General features: G+C 39.6%; 1 protein-coding gene and 1 non-coding gene across 2 annotated transcripts in view; both read left to right on the top strand.

Moving 5' to 3' along the window:
- MED31 (mediator complex subunit 31) overlaps positions 1–24,973 on the top strand; it is a 101,295-nt gene that overhangs the window by 53,594 nt on the left and 22,728 nt on the right. The gene's annotated exons all lie outside the window — the stretch shown is intronic.
- TRNAV-UAC (transfer RNA valine (anticodon UAC)) lies at positions 7,899–7,971 on the top strand. The gene has a single exon. It is a non-coding gene; the product is annotated as a tRNA-Val (tRNA).

Genomic DNA, 24,973 nt, shown 5'->3' with positions numbered 1-24,973 from the left:
CTGGCCAGAACTGTGGAAAGTCTCTAGAAATGATGCGATCATTTCCGAATGTTGAACGGAGCAGCTCCTTCACTTGTCAACCAACTTGGGGAAGGGCACCATCTTGCATGAACACTACGGTCTCCAAGTATTGCCTTTCTTGCAGAGCGGGAATAATGTGATCTCTTAGAAGAGTGCAGTACTGTGCACTAGTTACCGTACACTTTACAGGGCCATAAGGTGTAGACTCTTCAAAGAAAAATGGTCTGATTATAAACTCTGCTGTGAATCCACACCGTACTGTAACATATGGACTTTGTAGTGGTCTTTCATGCACAGCAGATGAACGAGAAGTTCCCCATATTCGGCAGTTTTGTGCATTTACAGTCGCATGAAGAGTGAAATGTGCTTCATCAGACCACAAGATCATTCGAGCCCACGTATCGTCAAGTTCCATATGAGCCAGAAATTGTAGAGCAAAGTCTGTTCATTGTTGCTGATCACAAGACTTTAGTTCTTGCACTACGTGAATCTTGTAGGGGAACCAGCGTAAAATTATTAGAAGCACTTTACGTACAGTAGACCAAGGAAGGTTCAAGTCTCTTGACACACCTCTGGTACTACTGACTGGTAGTGTTTTGCATTCTAACCATTGCAACTGCCACTTCATCCACTTCCTCCGTTCCGATGCATGGTCATCCCCTGCCTGGAATTACACCTAACTCCCTGGTTGCTTCAAATTTCTTTATTAGTTTTCGAAGCCTCACTGACATCAAAGGTCCTTTACACAAACCTTTTAAATTTCTGATATTCACATAGTGCTGCATTAGCGTTACTATTATTCTGGTAAAACAGTTTTACTAAAAGAGCATGTTCCTTTTTTGTAAGAGCCATAATGGTTATTGACGATGGCGTTGGCCTTTCTGCTTTTTAACAGGTTGTCATTTGCGTAAGCAGCTTGTCTTGAAGTAAATGACAACTTTTACATATATACAGCACCGTTTTCCCCTGGTGGTGGAAATCTGAACTATTTTTTCTTCTACAAATCGCTTCCCTATACCTTAAATGACATACCCACTGATTTTCACAGCACTAACTCTAACCGTTTTGGCACTAGGGTCTCCTGAATAGGGAAAATTATTTTATAACCACCTGGTATATAATGTTGCTTTATTCAACACAAAAAACACTCTTTAGTTAAGGCTAACAAAACATATACATATATATAAGTTTGTTTGAGAAATTTCCTGTTGTTACATTCAACACCAAAAAATAAATAAATAAAAATAGCCTTGGCTCACAAAACGTGCGTAATATGTTATACAGTCGAAATCGGCAGTTAAAAGTTACAGTTCAGTCTTAGTTTCATTGTAGTGAAATGATCCGTCATGTTGCTGTATTTATCATGATCTATCGCTAGTCCTGAGAGTCTTTTCTGTCATAGTAGAGCATAAGTAATTTTTAATCAGTTTTAGATGGCTAAAAGATCTTTCTGCAGAAGCGGTGCTTACGGGTATGGTGTAAAATATTTGATATAGTGTGGTTACATTTGGATAACTTGAGATCAAATCATTGGTAGTCATAAATTTCAACATTGTTGTGATGGTAGGGTCTTCAAAATTTGTTTCACTACTCATCATCTCTTTCATCAGGGCTCTAAAGGAAAAGTATTCCTGAATAATTTCACTTTGGTCATCAAGGACATTGGCATATTCCTTTGCTAGAAAGTCTGACCTGCTACCCTCATCATCAAAATGCTTGGGATCCAGTACACTAAAGTTTGAAGCCACATCAAGGAAATTTTTGAACCTCTCCTGTGTACTGCTGATTACTGTATCCAAAGACATCAATTAAAATTCTACTATAAAACATTTTCTACTATCAGATATTCTGTTGTCTTCTGCAATATCATAATGGAATCTCTTTCTCGTTCGTCCTCTTTGGAATTGGTATGTGGACGCTGTCTCACTTCAAAGTTAATGAACTTCATTATTACTTCAAATTTACTTCACATATTACTTCAAAGTTCATTAACTTTGAAGTAATATGTGACTGGCTTCCTGCTCAATTTCCTTAAAATGACTCATCATTATTTTGCATGGCTTTTAAATCATTATCAAATACATTAATTAGGTGAGAGGCTGTCAAGATGAACGAGAAGTTCTTTAGCCATATTTAGCCGCTTGATCGAATATTTTTTACGTCGAATTATTTCTGTAAGTAGCTTATAGACCTAGTAAGGATCGTTAGTTTATTCTGAATTGAGACAGCGAGATTTGAAAGTTAATTAATACTTAAGTGTCCGTAGATATAAAGTTCGTAAGTTCCCGCCTTTGTGATACGATAGTTATATACCGTACTAGATAGCGTTAGTTGAACTTCGTTAGCAGTTAAATTGTACTTTTAAATAAATACATATAACGACTTAGATTACAAACGTAACATAATTAATTATAATTAATTAATAAATTAATAGAATCATGACTCAGACCAGAGCAGCAAAGCAAAAGGCTCAAGCTAATGGAAGTGCTGTGGCTCAGAGCAGAACTGAGGGGGGCAGTTGTCCTCTGACTCACAGCCTTATAAAATGCACTGTTTGCTTGATGTTTGCAGAGCAAACTGGTACGGGACATGATACTGCCATGGGGGATGTCTTTGTGTGTGCGCGATGCAAGGAGTGTATCGATATCAGGCAACAACTCAGCGTTCTTGGGGGGCCTATATGAGAGCTTGAAGGACAGGGTGGATGCCCTCGAAGAAACTAAATTGAGGGGCCCATCAAGCTCTCAGCTGCCCACATCAACACCAGAGCTTGCACTTGGGCATCACGTGACACAGAGGCAACCCCCAAGGCAGAATGAGCTGGTCCCGAAGGAACTAGTAGTTGTTGGTGACTCTATTGTCAGGGAAACGGGGAACATGCTTTGTAAAAAGGATAGGTGGAACAGGACCAGGGTATGTCTGCCAGGGGCAAAGGTTGATGACGTTGTAGAGCGAATATCATCTTTTAAGGGCACAAAAGGTGATATAGTTTTACACGTTGGCACTAATGATATTAAGAGTAGGAGACCGGCAGAATTACTTAACAAGTACAGGTCACTGTTGAACAAAAGCCGAGAATTAGGGTTGAATTTGAAAGTGTCTGCAATTCTGCCCAGACACGATAGGAGGCAGTATATGATGAGAGCCTTGTCGAGCAATTCGGCCCTGGAAAGATTGTGCAAGGCTCAAGGGGTAGAATTTTTTTCAGCCTGGACTGTACTTGTTAACAGGAGAGATTGCTTCTACAGGGATGGGATACACTTAAATAGAAAGGGTGCAAGAATATTTGCTGATGCTATCGAGGCAGTGTTAGGTGGGTCGGAAAACTGCTAGCTTGGGGGGAGACAAAGACCAATAGATTGACAGTAGCCACTGGCAGAGGTGAAAGAGATTCTTGCACTGCTTCTATTAGAATGAGCAGAAGCCTGAAAAACAAGATGCTTGATATTTCAGAGACTGCTGGGAGCCATTGCGGTACAAGTAAACACATGGGTTGTGTTAGGGTAGCTAAGAATAGAAACAGGTGCAGGTATACTTGCGTGTACACCAATGCTAGGAGTTTAGTAAACAAATTTGATGAATTTGAGGTATTGCTCAAAACATCAAAGGCAGATATTGTTGGGATATCAGAGACGTGGTGTCACACAGATATAAGGGATGCAGAACTGGAATTTGGGGAGTACAACGTCTACAGAAAGGATAGACAGGATAGGAAGGGGGGAGGGGTTATGCTATTAGTTAAGAAACACATAAAAACCAAGGAAGTGAAGCCAGTCGACATCGCTGGACAGTGCAGTGTTGAGTCAGTTTGGTGTGACATAAGCATTGGGAGATCAAAATTGAGAGTAGGAGTGTGCTATAGGCCTAATGACCCTGATGAGTATAATAAGAAACTGTACAGGGAAATAGAGTGGGCCAGTAAATCAGAGAGTCTTATAATGGGAGATTTTAATTTCCCAGATATTGACTGGAATTTGGGGGCTGGTCACTCACACACTAGCAAGGCTGTTGTGGATTTATTGGATGATTGTTTTCTACATCAGCATGTTCGGGAGGCAACTAGAGGGAGTAATACTCTTGATTTGATTATCAGCAGTGATTCTTCATGCATTAAGAATCTGCAGATAAATGAACCACTAGGTGGCAGTGATCACAATGTACTGAAGTGGGATTTACTCAAAGAGGTAACTACCATTAGGTATAAAGGGAAGGGTTATTGCTTCCGTAAAGGCGACTACGATGGACTGAGACATTTAAATTCTATACAGTGGGACCAACTGATGATGTTACCAACAGCAAATTCAAAATGGAAAGCATTCAAAGAACTTATCTTGGAAGCTACTAGGCTTTACATACCAACTAAGAAATATGGTTCAAGGTTTAGGCCAAAATGGATGTCAGATGAACTAATGAGGCATATGGCAGAGAAGAAAAATGCATGGGATACTTACAAATTAACACATGACACAGAAGCCTATGATAGATACAAGTTGATATGCAACCAAGTTACAAAGGAGGTTAGGCAGGCGAAGGCAGATTACAAGAAATCCTTGGCAAGGGATGCAAAGAAAAACAGCAAAGAGTTCTTTACTTATGTAAACTCTAGAAGGAAGGGGATGAATCAGATTGGTCCACTTGATATTGATGGTTCCACTGTTGATGATCCTGCTCAGGTAGCTAACAAACTAAATGAATATTTGCATCGACATTCACACATGAGGAGTTATTCGGCGAGGGGAATGCCAGAGGTGTATTCAACTCTAGCAGTAAGCTACAGAATCTTGAAATAACTGGGAGTAAAGTGGAGGAGAAATTGTTGAAGATAAACACAAGAAAGGCACCCGGGGTGGATGGGATCTATCCAGTTATATTAAAGGAGGCAGCAAAGGAAGTAAGCAAACCCTTAGCCATAATTATGAGAGCTTCCTTGGACTCAGGGGAGGTACCCATAGACTGGAAATGTGCAAATGTGACCCCAATTCACAAAGGAGGATCAAAGGCTGACACAAGTAATTATAGACCTGTGAGCTTAACTTCTGTTCCAGGAAAATTAATGGAGGCACTGGTTAAAGAAGCACTGCAGGATCATTTAGACAAGACTTCAGTTATAGCTCGGACACAGCATGGTTTTGTTAAGGAGAAGTCTTGCCTGACCAATTTGATTGGATACTATGATGCAGTCACAAAAGAACTGGATGCAGGGAATAGCTTTGATATTATATACTTGGATCTTAGAAAGGCTTTTGATACTGTTGCAAATGGAAGACTGCTACACAAATTGGAGCAGTGTGACTTTGGAGGCAAATTGCTGCTATGGATAAAGGGGTGGTTGAGGGGGAGAAGACAGAGAGTGGTAATCAATGGACACTGCTCATCGGGGACTAATGTTATTAGTGGAGTCCCTCAGGGCAGTAGTGTTGGGTCCATTATTGTTTTCTGTATTTATAAATGATATTGATGATGGTATATCAAGCTTAATGTCCAAGTTTGCAGACGATACGAAGGTTGGCACGGTTGTCAAGGACACTACTGACACTATGCTGCTGCAACAGGATCTGGAAAGGTTGAGCAGATGGGCTGAGAGGTGGCAAATGAAGTTTAACATTGACAAATGTAAAGTACTACACATGGGAAACAGCAACCCCAGAGCAACGTATCAACTCTGTGGTACTACACTGACAGTGGTAGATAATGAAAGGGACTTGGGGGTGGTTGTGCAGGCAGATATGAAGTTCTCTGAGCAGTGCAGACGGGCTGCAAGAGTAGCTCATGGAGTATTGTCAATGATATACAGGAATTTTTCCAGCAGGGACAAGGAGGTGATTATTCCCTTGTATAAGGCAATGGTCAGGCCACACCTAGAGTACTGTATACAGGTCTGGAGGCCTCATTTCAAGAAGGATGTAGAGCTGCTGGAACGAGTACAGAGAAGGGCAACAAGATTAGTGAATAGAACAAAGGGGTGCTCTTACGAAGAAAGGCTTAAGTTTTGCAAATTACAGTGTCTGGAGACTAGGCACCAGCGAGGTGATCTGATAGAGGTGTATAAAGCCTTGAATGGTTTGAGCATGCTCAATGCTGATGGTATTCTTCCTCTAGCTCAGAATAATCACCTGAGAGGGCATAAATTCAAATTGAGGAAAGACAGATGTAGGATAGACGTGCGGAAATTTGCCTTTAGTCAGCGGGTAGTTGGTTGGTGGAACAGACTTCCATCCCTTGTCGTGGAAGTTGATAGCCTAAATAAGTTTAAGGCTCAGCTGGACAGGTATTTTGAATGAACAGAGGGGTGAAGTGGAAGTGGGTTTTTTTTTTTTTTTTTTGGCCGATGCTGCATAAGCTTGCTTTCTTGCATCAAATGCCTCTACTAATGCTAATGTTTGCTTTCTGCAAATAGTTGGATAAAGTAAGTGCCTTGTTTAAGAGTTCTTTCCATACTATAAGAAAAATCACAAATTCGTATGTTTTAACTGCTGTAAGAATGCCCTTTGCCTCAGCAAGCTGCTGTTGGGTGCTGTTAATATCCCCATCTAATATTCGTTGCAGGGCAACAACAATAGTTGGTAAGCTTTGCACAACTGCCTCTACTACAGATTTCCTGGATTCCCATTTAGTATCAGATAGTATCCTTAATGTTAATGCAAAAGACTAATTGGCGACATTGCTCTTCCCGAAGCACAGATATACGAGGCAAACTTCCAGAAAAATAAGTGTGCGAGCTTTCTAGAGTTCCAAAGTACAATTGACTCTGAACATTGCAATTTACTGAGTCACCTAAGATGAGATTTAAATTATGAGTGCAGCAATGCGTGTAAAGTGCATGAGGGGCAATTTATTTTACTCTTGTTTGAAGACCTGATGCTTGACCAGTCGTGCTGCTGGCTCCATCATATGCCTGGCCATATCACATTGTGATTGATAACCCTAACTCGTTTAAAGCAGCAAGAAGAATACTAAAGAAATCTTCAGCACTTGCCCCAGGCAGTTCAAGGAATCAAACAAAGCACTCCACAATATCACCTGTTTCTGTCACATATCAAAGTGATAAGGAAAACTGATCAGTCCTGCTTACATCAATGGTTGAGTCAACTATAACAGAAAAGTATTTGGCAACTTGGACTTCTGAATATTCACTATCAGTTTTTGAGCTCAGCTGCCAGAGCACATATCAAATTATTTTGTATATTTGGGCTCAAATATGTTGTGTTTTGTTAACTTGGTAACATATACTGACTAAGTGATGCGTCATGTTTAGCTAGTAGCTTGATGAGCTCTAAGAAATTTACTTCGTTTGCACTTGGGCCACCTAAGCTCTGTATTCACAATAACCATGAAATGCTAAGTTGTTTTACCAAAAACAGAACTGCATCAATGATACTTGTCAAAATCAGTCTGTTCTTATCTATTTCTTTCTTCTCTGCTGTTACGAGATTCGAAAAGACAGTTTGATCACGAAATAAGTGAAATTTTGTTAAAAAGAAATCCTTTTCTGCTTTCTGTGTGTATCACTTTGTTCATGTTTTTCAATTTTGTGTACTCCCTTGGCAAAATTTTCAGTTACCCCCAAGGATCCAACCAATTTCAGCAGTTTGTAAACTACCAGCGATAAAAGCAAAACATAGCATTTGCTCTTGATGAATAGATAAGCCACTGCCTGGCACTTTCACGGCCACTTTTTTAATGATTTTTTTGATACCACTGTGGTACAAAATGGCAACCAGCTGCATCCTTAGAAAAATTTTGAAAGTTGTCCTTGAAACCTGGCTGGCAAAGTCTGCATTTAAAAGTACAAGAGATGGTGTGGTTGGTTTATTTAAAATTAACAACATTAATTATAGTAAAAAAAAACTCACTGAAAATACGGACAAAAAAAAGGCTGTTCTGTGGTGTAGTGGTTATCACGTTTGCTTTACACACAAAAGGTCCCCTGTTCGATCCCGGGCAGAACCACACATCTATTTTAACCCCAGGGGCCCACATCCAGTGAGTATGTGCTTGGCACAACCAGGGTCCTGAGCTGGATATCATCATTCTTCTCTTTCTTGGTGATTCCCTTCTACTTTTGACTCTTGCTCTCTCTTTCTCAGGGTAACTCAAATTTTTTTTTGGCTAGTGCAGCATAAGCCCCAGGCTTCCTTGCACCATATGGCTAATAATAATAATTTTCTTTTCTGAAATTATAACCCATTCCTTTGCCTTTTACTACTGCTACCTCTCTCTTCTCATAAATATTTTATAGAACTCATAATATATTTTATATAAAATATATTATGGGTATTGCACTACCTCGAATAAGCAATGCTTCCCCAGTGGAGAAGACTAATGTTACTTATTCGAGGTAGTTCAATATCAGGGCATTAGCATTAGTTGAGGCGTATGATGCAAGAAAGCAAGCTTATAGAGCATCAGCCAAAAATAAAAAATTAAATAAAAATAAAAAAAAACTTTCCCATTTCACCCATCTGCTCACTCCAAATGTTTGTTTAGTTCAGCTTTAAATTTATTTTAGCTATCAACTTCCACAACAACAGATGGAAGTCTGTTCCAGCAATGAACTACCCGCTGGCTAAAGGCAAACTTCCGCACATCTATTCTACAACTGTTTTTCCTCAATTTGAATCTATGCCCCCCCCCCAGGCTCTTAATCTGAGCAAGCGGAAGTGTCCCATCAGCATTGAGCCTGGTCAAACCATTCAAGGCCTTGTACACCTCAATCAGATCACCTCGCAAGTGCCTAGTCTCCAGATGCTGCAACTTACATAATTTAAGCCTCTCCTGGTAAGCTTTGTTCCTCTCACCAATCTTGTTGCCCTTCTCTGTACTCGTTCTATCATCATTCTAGTTCTCATCCTTCCTAAAATGAGGCCTCCAGACCTGTACGCAGTACTCAAGGTGTGACCTGACCATTGCCTTATACAACGGGATAATCACCTTCTTGTATCTGCTAGCAAAGGTCCTATATATTATTGACAATACTCTATGACCTGCTCTGGCAACCTGTCTGCGCTACTCAAAGAACTTCATATGTGACTGCACAATTACATCCAGGTCTTTTTCATTCTCCGCCTCCCTGAGTGTAGTACCACACAGGTTTTTTTTTATTTTTTTATGAAAACCCCAAACAAGAGGGGTATTAGAACCTATAGTATTTAGTACCGTGCATCATTATACTTGAACTTCTGTAGACTGTAATTTTCAGGAAATATGTATGAAGGAAGGTTGTTCCAGAAAACAGCAGTTGAATGAATAAACAAGGAAAACGAAAGTTGGTTCTCTGAGTTTGAAGTTGTACAATAAATGGATGTTGGCTGGGCAGCATGTGTTCAGACTGTTTTGGAAGAGAGAGCGGGAATTATAGAAGCTAATTCAGAAGAACAGTGCCCATGGAAGTATCTGTAGAAAAGGCATGTAGCAGAAACAGTACGTCTATGAGACAGAGAGTGGAGATACTGTTAGAGATGAGTCATTAATTAACCTAACTGCCCTCTTCTGAATGGAATCTAGAAGCCTGAGAGAGGTTTTGGGGGCACTGCCCAAGATGTGGAACAATATTCCATGGTAGGGTGGATTTGCGATTTGTACAGAATGAACAGCTGTTTCACTCACAGCAAAAGAGAAAACCAAGTTTTTAGATGCAGAGGAAGCAGTATTTGTAATGTGCTTGTGCCAAGAGAGATTAGAAATCAGGGTAATTCCCAAAAGATATATATCATCTTGCCTAGAAATTGGAGTGTCACCAAAGATAAGCATAGGAGAAAAAGCATCCTTTTTGTGAGATATAAGATAGGACTGAATTTTAGAAGGATTGAAATTAACTAAGTTGTCTTTGCCCCACTGGAGAATTACCTGTAGATCAGCATTTAAGAAATTAGTAGCAGATATTCGAGAAGTTGAAGCTGATTGAGCAGGGCAAGGTTTCTCAAAATGGAAAGTGGAATGCAATGTGCTATCATTGGCAAAACTATAGATAGGATTTCCAGTCAATAGAAGAAAGTCATTAAGAGTAGGGGAAAGAACTGAACCTTGGGGGACACCAGCATTAGTGGAGAAGTTGGAAGACAGAGAGCTATCTACCATCACTCTTAGTGAGTGGTCAGAGAGAAAACTGGATAACCAATTACAAAAAACTGTTGGTAAATCATAAGAAGTATACACTATTGAATGTACCTTTATGCTAAACACAGTCGAAAGCCTTTGAGATGTCTAGAGCAACTGCTTGTGTTTCACCGAACTTTTCCATTGAATTTGTCCTTAATTGGGTAACATAAGCCAGAAAAATAGTAGAAGTAAGTGCAATGGGGCAATAATTGGATGGTAGGTATTTGTCAACCTTTTTAGAACTGGATGGATATGAGCAAATTTCCAAGCAGAAGGAAAATCACCTTTGGAATAAGAAAGTGAAAAGAGGTGGCAAAGAACAGGAGTAAGTTCAGGTGTACAAGTTTTGAGAACAAGTCGAGAAATACCATCAGGACCTGGAGCTTTTTTTTTTTTTTTTTTAACATCAAGATTCATCAAAATCCTTTTGACAGAAGACCACAGGAGGCATTGAATGAGTTGGGAATGGTGGGAGGAGTTTTACCAAGATCATTAATACATGAGTTGGAAGAAAATTGGGATGCTAGCAGGTCAGCTTTATCCTTGGCTGAAGTGACAAAAGAACTGTCTGGTTTTGACAAAGGGGGGAACAGAGATGGGCAAAAGTTGCAGCCAATAGCTTTGGCAAGAGACCAGACTGCTTGGCTACGAGTAGAAAACTTGCAGAAAGCAAGTTTTCTACTCTTAGCCTGTTCAAAATCTAGTTTGGACTGATTAATAACTGCTTTACAATTGTTGCGAGCTGTGGTGTAGGCAGAAAATGAAACTGAAGAATTAGAAACAAGCCAGTTACAATATGCAACATTCTTTTCTTGAACAGCCTTAGCACATTTATTGGAAAATCAAGGTTTAGATAAAGGACAAGATTTTAAAGTGGAGTGTGGAATAAAGGATTCTATTCCTACAAGAATAATTTCACTGACACGATCTGAAGAAACATTGACATCAGAAGTTTTGAAACAGTAATCCGACCAAGAAAAAGAACAGAAATATTGCAGGTCATCCCATTTTGCATTCTTGTAATGCCAAACAACATGAGGTTGGGAATAGCCATGAGATAAAGGTTCCATTGGAGAAGAGACAATCACCAAGTTGTGATCTGAGGTGCTTAAAGGACCACTCACTTCAATCGTCTATTTAGAAAGGTTGTTTGTGATAAAAAGATCAATCATGTTGGCTGTATGGTCAGGATTGTTCGATATTCTGGTAGGTAAATGAACAATCTGTGCGAGGTCATTAGAAATTGCAAAAGCCTCAGCATCTTGACCAGCTAGTTCTGTGTGACTAGAAAACAGAAGCCAGCTGGAGTTGTAAATGTTAAAATCACCAACGGAAATTACCTCACTGTTAGGAAAGTTGGACTGGAGAAAGTCAAGTTGCAAAGAGAGGAAGTCAAGAGTTCCAAGTGATTAGTGGAGTTGGGAGAAGGGTAGAGACAACAGATGAATTTGACAGAATGAGGTAGGGAGATTTTAAGCCAGAGAAGATCGAAAAGAGGAGATTCCAAATTACCAAGTCTTTGACAGAGAATATCGGAATGGGCATATACCACCTTTGAGGCAAAAGGAATCATACAGCGAATAATTTGGGCAACTGAGATGAGCAGTGGTTGAATCAATCGATAACTGAGAATCTGTCAGAAAAAGTACATAGGGTTTGGCAAGACTCTAAGTGGAAATGGACACTGTTGAGATTAGAACTGAAACCACGTATATTTGTGAAATGAACTAGGAAGTGTTTGGGAGGTTTAGCTCTTTTCGCAATACTCGGACTACTCGGACTCCCTCCAGTCACTATCTGGCAGAGTAGAAGTAGCAAGATGATCCTGAAGTCTCCTAAAGAGTTACCAGTAGGTTCGGTTTAATGTACTAACTAGTGGCCAGCCTGCGAACACCGCTTTAGCGCTGTACCCTCGAAATGTCACGAAGTTTGGATTTCGCCATGGTGTTCATCATAACCTCAAAAGACATCAGTCATACTGCATGATGAAGAGTTGTGGAGTTTACCGGAACTTAGCTCTTGAGACTAAACATGGGATTCCACCACTTTAAGCCTTCAATAAGCAAAGTGGTGGTATCACCAGTTGATGATACCACCACTTTGCTTATTGAGAGTCATCTACCACCTAGTATTGCCTTGTAACAAAGAGGGGCGGCATTCTTCCGTGTGTGGGTGCCACGGCTCGACCACCTTGTTATGTTGGTTCACACCTGGGTGGTCACCCACATTGTTCTTGTGCATTGTGGTTATACCCAGGATTACTAACAGTCCCACCATTGTGAAGGTGCAAGTAAAGGATTTGGCTGCACAGACTGTCTGGATTTTGCCGAAATTGGGTCCACTTGACTTGAGTGTCACCCGAATATCAGTGACATCAGCGTTTTAGACTCCCATGTAGCAAGCACAGCTTGTCTGGTATAGCTGAGAGAATGTCTGCGACAACCTCTAGGACCAGTTGGTACATTTCTCTTGGGTTACTGCTACCCATATGCAGTAATCTCGAGCAACTTGCTCTCTAGGCTGCTGCTCATTACAATAGAAGCAGTGCAAGAATAGCTTTTGCATCCACCTGTGGCTACTGTTAATATTTAATCTGTGAATCCCCCCCCCCAAGCTAGCAGTTTTCTGACCCATTTAACACTGCCTTGATAGCATAAGCAAATATTCTTGCACCCTTTCTATTTAAGTTTATCCCATCCCTGTAGAAGCAGTCTCTCCTGTTAGCAAGCACAGACCACGCCGAAAAAATTCTACCCCATGAGCCTTGCACAATCTCTCCAGGGCCGAGTTAATTGACAAGGCTCTCATCATATACTCCCTCCTATTGAGTCTGAGCAGAATTGCAGACACTTCCAAATTCTACTCTAGCTCACTACTTTTTCAACATTGAGCTATACCTTTTAATTAATCCTGCAGATCTCTTACTCTTAAGGTCATTAGTGCCAACATGTACAACAATATTACCTTTTGTGTCCTTAAAAGATGACATCTGCTCTACAACATCAACTTTTGTCCCTGGCAGACATACCCTGGTCCTGTTCCACCTATCCTTTTTGCATAATATATTCCCCATCTCCCTGACAATAGTCACCAACAATAACATTCTTTGTGAAGACATTCACAATATGACATATAACAAAATCTATGCCATTTTACCCACTTCGGTGATGTACTATGAACCAACATGATGCTATACACTAACTTGTTTTATTGGTGAGTTTTCCATAGTCTGAGGCTTTTAGCCCTAAAACCTTTTTATTGGTATTCACAGCAACGATCAAGAGGCATTGGCATGTATGGTGTTGAGCTAAAGGCAGCAGCTGAAAAGTTTACCAAGAATTTGAAGTTACACAATTTTACTTGCAGTTCAGGATGGCTGTGGCGATTTAGACAAAGGCACAACATCACTAATAGAAAAATTTGTGGTTAAGCCCTAAGTGGTGATGTTGAAGGTTTTGAGCCATTTAGAAAAAAATTAAATGAAATAATAATACAATCAAGACAAAACTTGACAGTTTCTTCAAACCTGCATTATTACATTAAAAAAAAAGTATAACTTCTGAGTCTTCTATCAATGGATAAATGTATTGTCTTTTTATAGTTTTTAAATAAAGGCTCTACAGTGATATTTTTTTATTTATTTTCATCAGCACCACCTACACCGATGAGCCAAAACATTAATTCCACCTACCTAATATGATGTTGGTCCTCCATGTGCAGCCAAAACAGCTTGTATCCGTCTGGGCATGGCCGCTACAAGATTTCTAAATGCGTCTTGTTGGTACCAACACGTAACCAGCAGATCCTTTAACTCCTGTAAAGTCCGTGGTTGAGACACTGCAGATTGGAGTTGCTGTTCCAACACAAACCACAGATGCTCGATGGGATTAATGTCTGGGGAATTTGGAGGCCAGGGCAATACCTGGAAGTCTCCGATGTTCCGCGAACCAGTCTCAAACAATCCGGGCAGTGTGGCATGGCACATTATCCTGCTGAAAGACGGCATCGTCAGAGGGGAAGTCTGTTGCCATGAAAGGATGTACTTGGTCAGCAGTGATGTTTAGGTAGGTGGTAGACGTCAGAGTGCCCGTCACATGGATGACTGAACTCAGGGTATCCCAGCAGAACATCGTCCAAAGCATGACACTGCAGCCACCAGCTTGTTTTCGTCCCACGGTGCATCCAGGCACCATCACTTCCCCACGTAAACGATGCACACATACATGGCTGTCCACATGGTGCGGCAGGAAACATGATTCATCGGACCAGACAACCTTCGTCCAATCACTCAAGGTCTACGTTTCGATGCTTGCGTGCCCATTGTAGGTGCTGTCGCCAATGAACTGTGGTTACCATGGGCACTCAGAGCGGCCTACGGCTATGCAGCCCCATTTTCAGCAGGGTTCGATGTACTGTGTGTTGTGACACATTACTCCTGTCACCTGCATTCCAATTACTGGCTAGTTGCACCACAGTGGCCTTTCTGTTGCCACTTACCATTTGGGAGAGCCTTCGCTCACCTCAAGCATCGACGAGCCGTGGTCATCCAACGCCTTGCTGATGGTTCGTGGGTTTCCCTCCCCGAACCACTTTCGGTAGTACTGTGATTTTTTAGTGTTTTCCACCAACCATGGAATAAAACGAAAGAAGAAACCAAAATTTTTTAAAATATTTAATATTTACAATAAATTATTTACAAACAATATTACTAATAGTAATTTTAAAATAAAATAAAACAACTGTGATATACAAGATAATAATAAAATGCCGAATTTAAAATGCAATAAAATATACTGGTTAAAATCGCTAAAATACTAACTGAAGCTTTCAAAGGCTTCTGCCTTCTTTCTCAACAGTGTAATTTCTGTTCTGCGGTGCATCATTAAATACCAGCAGGTTCACGGTGCATCTCACGTGGACGTGTACTGTTCCCGTCAGAACCGGAAGTGGCTCGGGAGCGTTTCAGGCAAAAACGTTCATCCCCTCCAAGGATTACCGCCTCAAAGAGGGGATGAATGCGTGTGCCCCTATCTCTATTTATATTTTTTCTCGGTAGAACTAATTCGCAAGCTCTCGAGCCACTTGCGGTCCCAAAATCTATGCGCCCGATCAGTGATGACCGCTTCTTCAATTGGGTATTTCCCAATCCACTGTATGGAGGATACTGTCAACAAACCAAATCACACTTTCGGTAGGTACTAACCACAGCTGACTGTGAGCACCCCACCATCCATGCCGTTTCGTATATGCACTGACCCAGTCATCTGGCCATTACAATTTGGCCTTTGTCAAACTCGCTTAAGTCCGCTGCCTTTCCCATCTGGAGAACAAGAGTAACACTGATTAACGGAGCTGAGTATCAGGTGTTTTTTATACCATGTCCCAACCCGCGCACGTGCCGTAGTTCACCTGCAGTTGCTTCGATTTGCATAACGACTTGCTGGTCATAATGTTTTAGCTTATCAGTGTGTGTACAGGGTGATTCACTACCAGTGCGACAAACTTGCAGGAGGTGTAGGGGACACAAAGACGAATCGGAATCACATAGCATTGCAGGGTCCGAAATGCCTTCGTCATGCGGTAGAGGACGTTGAACGGGAGGTCGCGTGAACAGCGATCCCGCTGGAAGTCAGCATTTGCGAACCGGTTCCCGAGGCAGTAGGATGGAGGAGTATTCAAACGTTGAACTGGCCGACATGCACCTCGCGTATGGAGCTGTGGACTGTAACGGGCGCACTGCTCTGCGCTTGTACCAGGAACGTTTCCCACACAGGCGTGCTCCTCATCATACGATTTTCGCACGTGTGCACAGAAGGTTACGTGAGACTGGTTGTTTCACGAGAGGTACCATGAATCTAGAGTGAACGACGAGGACGCCAGACAATGAGGAGAATGTCCTACGTCTTGCAGAAGGCAATCCGAGTACGAGTACTCGAGCGATAGGCCAACAATTGGGTATTTCCCAATCCACTGTATGGAGGATACTGTCAACAAACCAAATGAGTTTATACCGTCTGCAACGCGTTCAATTATTGGAGCCTGCAGATTATCCACTCCAGAGGACTTTTGCTACTTGGTTTCTTCAACAGAAACGGTTTGCAAATGCTGACTTCCAGCAGGATCGCTGTTCACGCGACCTCCCTTTCAACGTCCTCTACCGCATGACGATGGCATTTCGGACCCTGCAATGCTATGTGATTCCGATTCATCTTTGTGTCCCCTACACCTCCTGCAAGTTTGTCGCACTGGTAGTGAATCACCCTGTATATATAATTTGTATTATGAATTGTAATTTTGTTTATAGCTATATTATTGTAATAACTATCATAACATATTTTTTAAATATTTTATATATATACTGTACATATATATACACACACAAAGAATCGGATCTAACAGGCAGAAAATTGAGTAGGGGTGCCACAAAATAAAATAAATTACTTAGGGGTGCCGTTATTAAAAAAAGGTCTAAAACCACTGGTATAAGCTCTCATCCCTGCTAACTCGGTGACTGGAGGGAGTTCGAGTAGTGTGTATATGGAAGGCATTGTTAAGGCCACATTATGTTATGGAGCTGGGTATATTCTCGCTTTGTGTACTCCATATCCAAAATATTCATTAATTCATATAACATACTCCTGCTGTACATTTACTTTATCTGCTTAATGCATCATGAATGGTCAAACTAACAGAGCCAGCTTATCTGCAAAATGATCTGAGCCTCACAAAAAACTTCTCATTCATTTTACAAATATACATGGTCTCGGTTATAATCTCGGTGATGTCCGTTATCACCTGCATTCTGCCAAGTTCTACTTTTTCTGACTGAATCCCAATTATTGGTTGTTTCAACCACTACTCATCACCTAATTATTCACTTTGTGACTCCTTTCACTTCAAAGGTGGTATGTGTGCATGTTTGCCCTGATATTCCTTATCAGAGATTTCCAAACTTGGAATCTCTTTTTGCTCCTCTGGCCTAAAATCTCTCTACACCATTCCATCATATTCCTCCAGCTCCACTAATCACTTTGAACTCTTTGACTTCCTTTCTTTGAAACTCAGCTTTCTTCAGTCTAACATTCCTAACAATGAGGTAATGTTCCTTGGCAGTTTTAATGTTCAACTCCAGTTGGTTGAGATGCTGAGGCTTTTTGCAATTATTAATGACTTCACTAATCTTGTTCATTTACCTGTCAGAATACTATACAGTCCTAACCACCCACCCAAGACTCTTGGCCTTTTTCTTACAAACAACCCTTCAAATTGTAGTCAATTTTAATGCTCCTCTAGGCATATCACAACTTGATGGTGGTCTCTTGTCCAGTGAAGTCTCTCTCTCATAACCATTCTCAGTTCCTGTCAATTGGCAGTACAGGATGTGAAATGGGATGATCAGCCAGATTTCTATTCTTCTTATCTTTCGTTAGATTACTATTTTAAACCTTCTGATACTAGGGTTTGCTCAGATCATATCAGCAAAATTATTCTTGTAGGGATAAAATCCTTTATTCAATATTCCACCTTAAGGTCTTGTCCTTTATCTAAACCTTGGTTTTTTAATAAATGTGCTAAGACTGTTCAAGATAAGAATGTTGCTTATTGCAGTTGGCTTGCGTTCAAGTCTTGAGTTTCATTATTTGTCTACACTGAATTCATAACAATTGTAAAGCAGTTATCAGTCAATCCATATAGTAATTGAGCATTCTGGTCTCATGCCAAAACTCTTGGCCGCAACTTCTGTCCCTCTATACTCCCACCTCTTTAAAACCTAATAGTTCTGTTGCATCCTCAGATAAAGATAAAGCTGACTTACTAGTATCCTACTTTATTTCTAACTCTTCTATTGTTGAGCTTGATAAACCACCTCCTGCCATACCCAGTACACTCCACTCAGTGCTGCCTATGGTCTTCCAACAGCAGGATGTTAGAAGAATTTTGAATAATCTTGATGCAAACAAAGCTGCAGTTCTTGATGTTTCTGAGCTTGCTCCTCTTTGAGCTGTGGACTGATTGTAAAATATGAGGGCTGTTCAATAAAGAATAATCATAATTTTTATTTAAAAGATACCTTTATTAATCATCCTTATTTTGATAGTCCTATTCAAAGTAGTCCCCATTTGATGAAATGCACTTACTCCAACATTTCTCCCATTCTTCAAACCATGGTGAAACAATTGGAAATGTTTTCCTTGCAGCTCCTTTAATTTTAGAAATAAAAAAAAAATAAAAAATAAAATTGCAGGATGCAAGGTCATGGCTGTACTGCAAATGAGGAACACATTTGATATTAATGCTAGCTAAGTACTCAGTGACATTATGACGTTGTGGGTGTTTGCAACAAATGTGATCCTGCAAAGTGTACAGTGCAGTTCTGTAGTATGGTCCCATAACAGTCATGTGATACACAACATGCTGGTAAACCATTCATTGAATGTCAAAAAAAGGAGATGACCAGAATCATTCCTGCAGAAGCCACAACTTTTGCTTTTTTCAGTGTTGGAAATGATGTCAACTTCCAAATAGAGCTTTGTTGCTTGCTCTCTGGGTTGAAACAATTAAGTCATGTCTCATCTGCCGTCATCACCTTGTGCAGAACCTCACCATCTTCAGTAACCATCTGTTGCAATTCCTAACAAATCTCCATATGAACTTGCTATTGCTCAGGTGTCAATAGTCTGGAACCCAGCATGCACAAAATGCAAATGGTCGTGTAAAATACCATGCTTGCTCCCTACTGATATTCTCAACATTGCCAGTTGCCTTACTGTTATACAACAACCTTCTCGCATGATTACAGAATCAGCGTTTATGGTTTCTGTGGCTGGAACTCCTTCGTGACTGCTAATTTTTGTTGTTGAATCATGTCCATCTTTAAACATTTTAAACCACCTGCTAGCTGTGCTATATGGAAGCGTAGATTGACTGTAAGCCTCTTTTAATATATTGTATGCTTCAGCTGCTGTTTTCTCGAGATGGAAACGATTTGAGAGCAGCATATTGTTCCTCGCATGTCATGTCCATTGTTACTTAGGTGAAATTGAACAGGCATAAACTTGACTGATTGCCAAGGTCACAGTGTGCGCAAATCACCTGTGCAGTTGCTATGTGATGCAGCTTTGTTTTGTCTTAAATTCTGCAATTAGGCTAGAAATAGCAAGCACTACGGTTGTTCTTGAAAAATTATGATTATTCTTTATTGAACAGTCCTGTTATAAGACCTGACCTCTATCTGCTGTTTTGTAAACTTGTACTCTGATCGGCATAAGAAAAGGACTTGGCATTTCAGCTAGCCACAGAAAAGCCCTTTTCTGTTATTCCCAACTCTGTTGCTGGTGCGTATCATTCAGTAAGATTCATTTTGATCATTTATGTTATCACTTTGGTATATTGTCAAGTGTTCCTACCTTTGAAAGAATGATAGCTAAGCATGTTATATGTTTCCATTTCTGTAAGTAATAGTATCAGCAAATTATGCCAAAGAATCAAACTTATACTGTTAGCAAAAAAAAAAAAAAAAAAAATATATATATATATATATATATATATATATCCACATAATTTGCATATACTTTCTAATAATTTGTCTAATCCTTTAAATTTTTTCAAACTACCCATTTCCACAACATCAGATGGAGGTTTGTTACTGTCTGGCTGAAAGTAAATTTTCACACATCTGTCCTACGGTCATCCTTTTCCAATTTGTCCTCTTGTGTATCATCTGAAAAAAAGCAAGGATGCCATCAGTATTTAGTTTACTCAATCTATTTAAACACTTCAATCAGGTCTCCTTGCAGGTGGCTAGTTTATAGACTTCAATTTACAAAGCTCATCTTTCTCAATAAGACTACTCTTTTGTACTCCTAATTCTTTTGCTTTTGTTTACACTCATTCCAAGAGATCCACATCCTTCCTAAAATGAGGATTCCATACCTGTATGCAGTATTCAAGATGTGGCCTAATCATTGCCTTATACAACAGAATAATCACATCCTTGCCCCTACTGGCATAATTTTTGTATATCCTTGATAGAACATCATGATGTGGCCTGGCTGCCTGTCCCACTGCTCAGAGAACGTCATATCTGACTGCACAATTACCCTTAGGTCTTTTTAATTTTCCGCTACCCTGAGTGTACTATCACACAGTTGGTATGTTAATCTGGGATTACTGCTATCCATATGCAGTACCTTGCATTTGTCAGTGTTAAACTGTTGGCACTTCTCAGCCCATCTGCCTAATTTCTCTAGGCTTTGTTCCAGTAGCATACCCTGATTCCTATCGTTAACCACCCTGCCAGCTTTTGTATGTATCATCATCAAACTTAGACAATAAACTATATGCTTTCAATAATATTGTTAATAAATAATGAAAACAATAAGGGACCTGGCACTGAACCCTAAGGAACTTCACAAATAACATTAGTACAAGAAGAGCAGTGTCCATTTATAACTACCCTTTGCATTGTTACTACTCAACCTTCCCTGTATCTATAACAATCACCTGTTCCTAATTTTGCACTAGTCTAATTTGTATAGCACTGCCATAGAAATGTCTTTCATGTGGAACAGTATTAAAAGCTTTACTGAAATCTAAGTGTATGATGCCAGAATTATTTTTTGCATCCAGTTGTTTTGTGACTACATCATAATAACTGATCAGATTGGTCAGACACAATCTCATTTAACAAATCCGTCTGTGATTTCTATATAACTAGTCCTGTGAAGGTGGTCCTGTATTATTTCTTTAACCACTTACTCCATTATCTTCCCTGCAATGGATGTTTTGCTTATAGCTGTCTATAATTACTGACCCTGCCCTTTGATCCCTCTTTGTGAATAGGTGAGACATTTGCACATTTCCAAGGAATTCAGGATTCAGAATTCCTTGAATCCTCACCTGAATTCAGAGATGTTCTCATAATTACAATTGAAGATTTATTTCTTCGGTGGCTTTTGAGTGTTACAACCTTCCCATTACCTTGAATGAATTCTTTCAGTCATTAATTAGAGCAAACAAGTCTTTTATAGACCTCCAGCAAACACAATCTGATGTTGGCTTTCTGACTTTCATTCCCCTCTGGATTACAGATCTTCAATTGTTGTCGTAATCTTTTGCAGAAACCGTGAATCTGTTTCTTGTTTTCAAATCTTTTAAGCTTATGGTCCTAAAAGTATATCCCTTAGTCATAATATAGAGAAGTGAATGATTGTATCATCCTTTAATAGCTATTATTAGTAGTATTAATAGAGGCAAATGATGCAAGACAGCACTCTAATGCAGTATCAGCCAAAAAAAATTAAATAAATATTTATTTATTTAATTACCATATTTGTTGACTTATAAGATGCTGTGGCTTGGAAGACGCACCCTAATTTTGGAACGGTAAATTTAAGAAAAAAATATTTTGAAAAAAATTTATTGTTAATACGATGGAAATTTAAAATCGAATAAAAATAAAACCCAAAAGCCAATAAAGAAAGGTATAGGATTATTACTCTTATTATTTTAGTATTATTCAACTTCAGATTCATTACTGACTTGATCATCATTATCCTCAACATCATAATCATCATCCTCTTCACTAGTATCACTGTTGCTCTCATACAATAAATGATCTTCAGTGCCATCCATTCATTACTTCAGCGTTTCCCAAACTGTGTTCTGTGAAAAATCGTAATTAATAATTAAAAAAATAAATAATAAAATAGATAAATTTTGCATATTTGTAGCATTCACCACTTTTGTATCATTATAATTTTTAACGTTATTTTATTTTATTTTATTTTATTATTATTTTTTTTTTATTATTAATATACGGGCATAGACTAATAATCAAATAGGCCATGGAACACTTTATTTTGGCTGGCTTTTGCATAGAGAAGTATGTGTAGAAGTAATGACATCTATGAAAAAAGTAGCAATGTAGTGATCTAAAATGCCATTTGTATGTGATTTAGCCTGGAGTACACGGATTGAGGGAGAGGGGGAAGCGAACCGATATCATAACTAAACTCATTTCCTTTATAAATTTTTTTTGATAATTATCAGTATTTCAAATTATTATTATTAAAAAAAATGGCCATGGATTTGTGGTTGAAAAAAAGGAACTTAAAAATGAGAAGCAAGTACTTCTAGTAGTGCAAATGTGGTCGATGAAAACGAACACGATATTGTCACACTTCAAAGTGAGGATGAACAATCGCAGCCTCTTGTTCCCCAAAAATCCGAAGTGAAAAAACAGGAACCAACTAATAAACGACCAAAACGAAAGTATGATGAGAGTTATTTGAATTTCGGCTTTACATGTGTTGGAAATAAAGATGCTCCTGGTGCACAGTGCGTTGTATGTAATAAAATATTAGCAAACAGGTCTTTGGATCCTGCTGAACTTGTGTTTTATAAGTGTTCCATAAATATATTATGATATGAAAAGTGTTCCGTGACTAAAAAAGTTTGGGAAATGCTGCATTACTTGATCACAATTTCAGTCTTAACATCATGTCATGACTTTAACTGGGAAATTAAGACACCTGGAATTGCTGCCAATTCTGTGTTCATCATTTTGGCCAGTTGTTTGATGTTTTCAGTCCTATGTGCTCTAAACTGATCCCATACTAGTAGTGCATTTGTATGCAGTAGTCCACCAGGACATTTGGACCAAATCAAAAGTCAACGGAATTTCATCTGTATTCCCGATTTGGCTAAGTTCGTAGTTGCTTTGTTTTCTAGCATTAAGGACAAATTTATGGAAATCTGATATTTTCTGTTTGTACTCCGTAGGCATTCTCTGGGCTATTCTAGTTCTTGTACATAAACTTAACCTGTTTCTTTTCATGAAGCAACAACACCAAGGTTCATTCCTTTAAAGTCATGCATCCTAATATCAACTGCTCATTTCCATGCTTCTACTATTATCATTTTAGTACTTGCTGCAATACCTACATCTCTAAGTTCCATTATCCAATTGCACAAGTTTTCTTCCAAATTTGGCCATTTAGGTGGAATTTTACGAAGGTCATGCTTTGTTTTATCAGCTTGTAATAAAACTTCCTGCTTCCTCCATTGACGAATCATCTTCTCAGTAGGTGGTAGTCCGAAATTTCGTTCTGCTGCTCTGTTCCTGTGTTCTTTGGCATATTGTACTACTTTTAGCTTAAATCCAATAGCCTTCTTGATATGCCTGCCATTGATTAGGACTTAAATGTATAGCATTAGCATTAGCATTAGTAGAGGCATATGATGCAAGAAAGCAAGCTTATTCAGCATCAGCCAAAAAAAAAAAAAAAAAAAAAAAAAACCCTCTCCCATTTCACCCCTCCGTTCGTTCGAAATACTTGTCCAGTTGAGCTTTAAATTTGTTTAGGCTATCAACTTCAACAACAAGTGATGGAAGTCGGTTCCACCAACCAACCACCCGCTGGCCAAAGGCAAATTTCCGCACATCTATCCGACATCCGTCCTTCCTCAATTTGAATTTATGCCCTCTGAGGTGATTATTCTGAGAAAGATGAAGAATCCCATTGGCATTGAGCATGCTCAAACCATTCAAAGCCTTATACACCTCTATCAGATCACCTCGCCGGTGCCTAGTCTCCAGACTCTGTAATTTGCAAAACTTAAGCCTTTCTTCGTAAGAGCAACCCTTTGTTCCATTTACTAATCTTGTTGCCCTTCTCTGTACCCGTTCCAGCAGCTCTACATCCTTCTTGAAATGAGGCCTCCAGACCTGTATACAGTACTCAAGATGTGGCCTAACCATTGCCTTATACAAGGGAATAATCACCTCCTTATCCCTGCTAGAAAAATTCCTGTATATCATTGACAAGACACCATGAGCTACTCTTGCAGCTCGTCTGCACTGCTCAGAGAACTTCATATCTGCCTGCACAATTACCCCCAGGTCCTTTTCATTCTCCACCACTGTCAGTGTAGTACCGCAGAGTTGATACATTGCTCTGGGGTTACTGTTACCCATATGTAGTACTTTACATTTGTCAATGTTAAACTTCATTTGCCACCTCTCAGCCCATCTGTTCAACCTTTCCAGATCCTGTTGCAGCAGCATAGCGTCAGTAGTGTCCTTAACGACCCTGCCAACCTTTGTATCATCTGCAAACTTAGACATTAAACTTGATATCCCATCATCAATATCATTCATAAACACCGAAAACAACAATGGACCCAACACTGAACCTTGAGGAACTCCACTAATAACATTAGTCCACGTTGAGCAGTGTCCATTGATTACCACTCTCTGTCTTCTGCCACTCAACCATCCCCTTATCCATAGCAGCAATTTTCCTCCAATGCCACACTGCTCCAATTTGTGCAGCAGTCTTCCATGTGCAACAGTATCAAAAGCCTTTCTAAGATCCTAATATATAATATCAAAGTTATTCCCTGCATCCAGTTCTTTTGTGACTACATCATAGTATCCAATCAAATTGGTCAGGCAAGACCTGCCCTTAACAAAACCATGCTGCGTCTGAGCTATAACTGAATTCTTGTCTAGATGATCCTGCAGTGCTTCTTTAACCAGTGCCTCCATTAATTTACCTGGAACAGAAGTTAAACTAACAGGTCTATAATTACTTGTGTCAGCCTTTGATCCTCCTTTGTGAATTGGGGTTACATTTGCACATCTCCAGTCTATGGGTACCTCCCCTGAGTCCAAAGAAGCTCTCATAATTATGGCTAGGGGTTTGCATACTTCCTTTGCTGCCTCCTTTAATATAACTGGATAGATCCCATCCACCCCAGGTGCCTTTTTTATGTTTATCCTCAACAATCTCTCCTCCACTTTCCTCTCAGTTATTACAAAATCATCCAGCTCACTGCCAATGTTTACTTT

Source organism: Mastigoproctus giganteus, chromosome 5 (assembly GCF_048544385.1).
Source record: "Mastigoproctus giganteus isolate SK-2022 chromosome 5, ASM4854438v1, whole genome shotgun sequence".
NCBI lineage: Eukaryota > Metazoa > Arthropoda > Arachnida > Uropygi > Thelyphonidae > Mastigoproctus > Mastigoproctus giganteus.
This window is presented reverse-complemented; position numbering and strand designations above follow the sequence as displayed.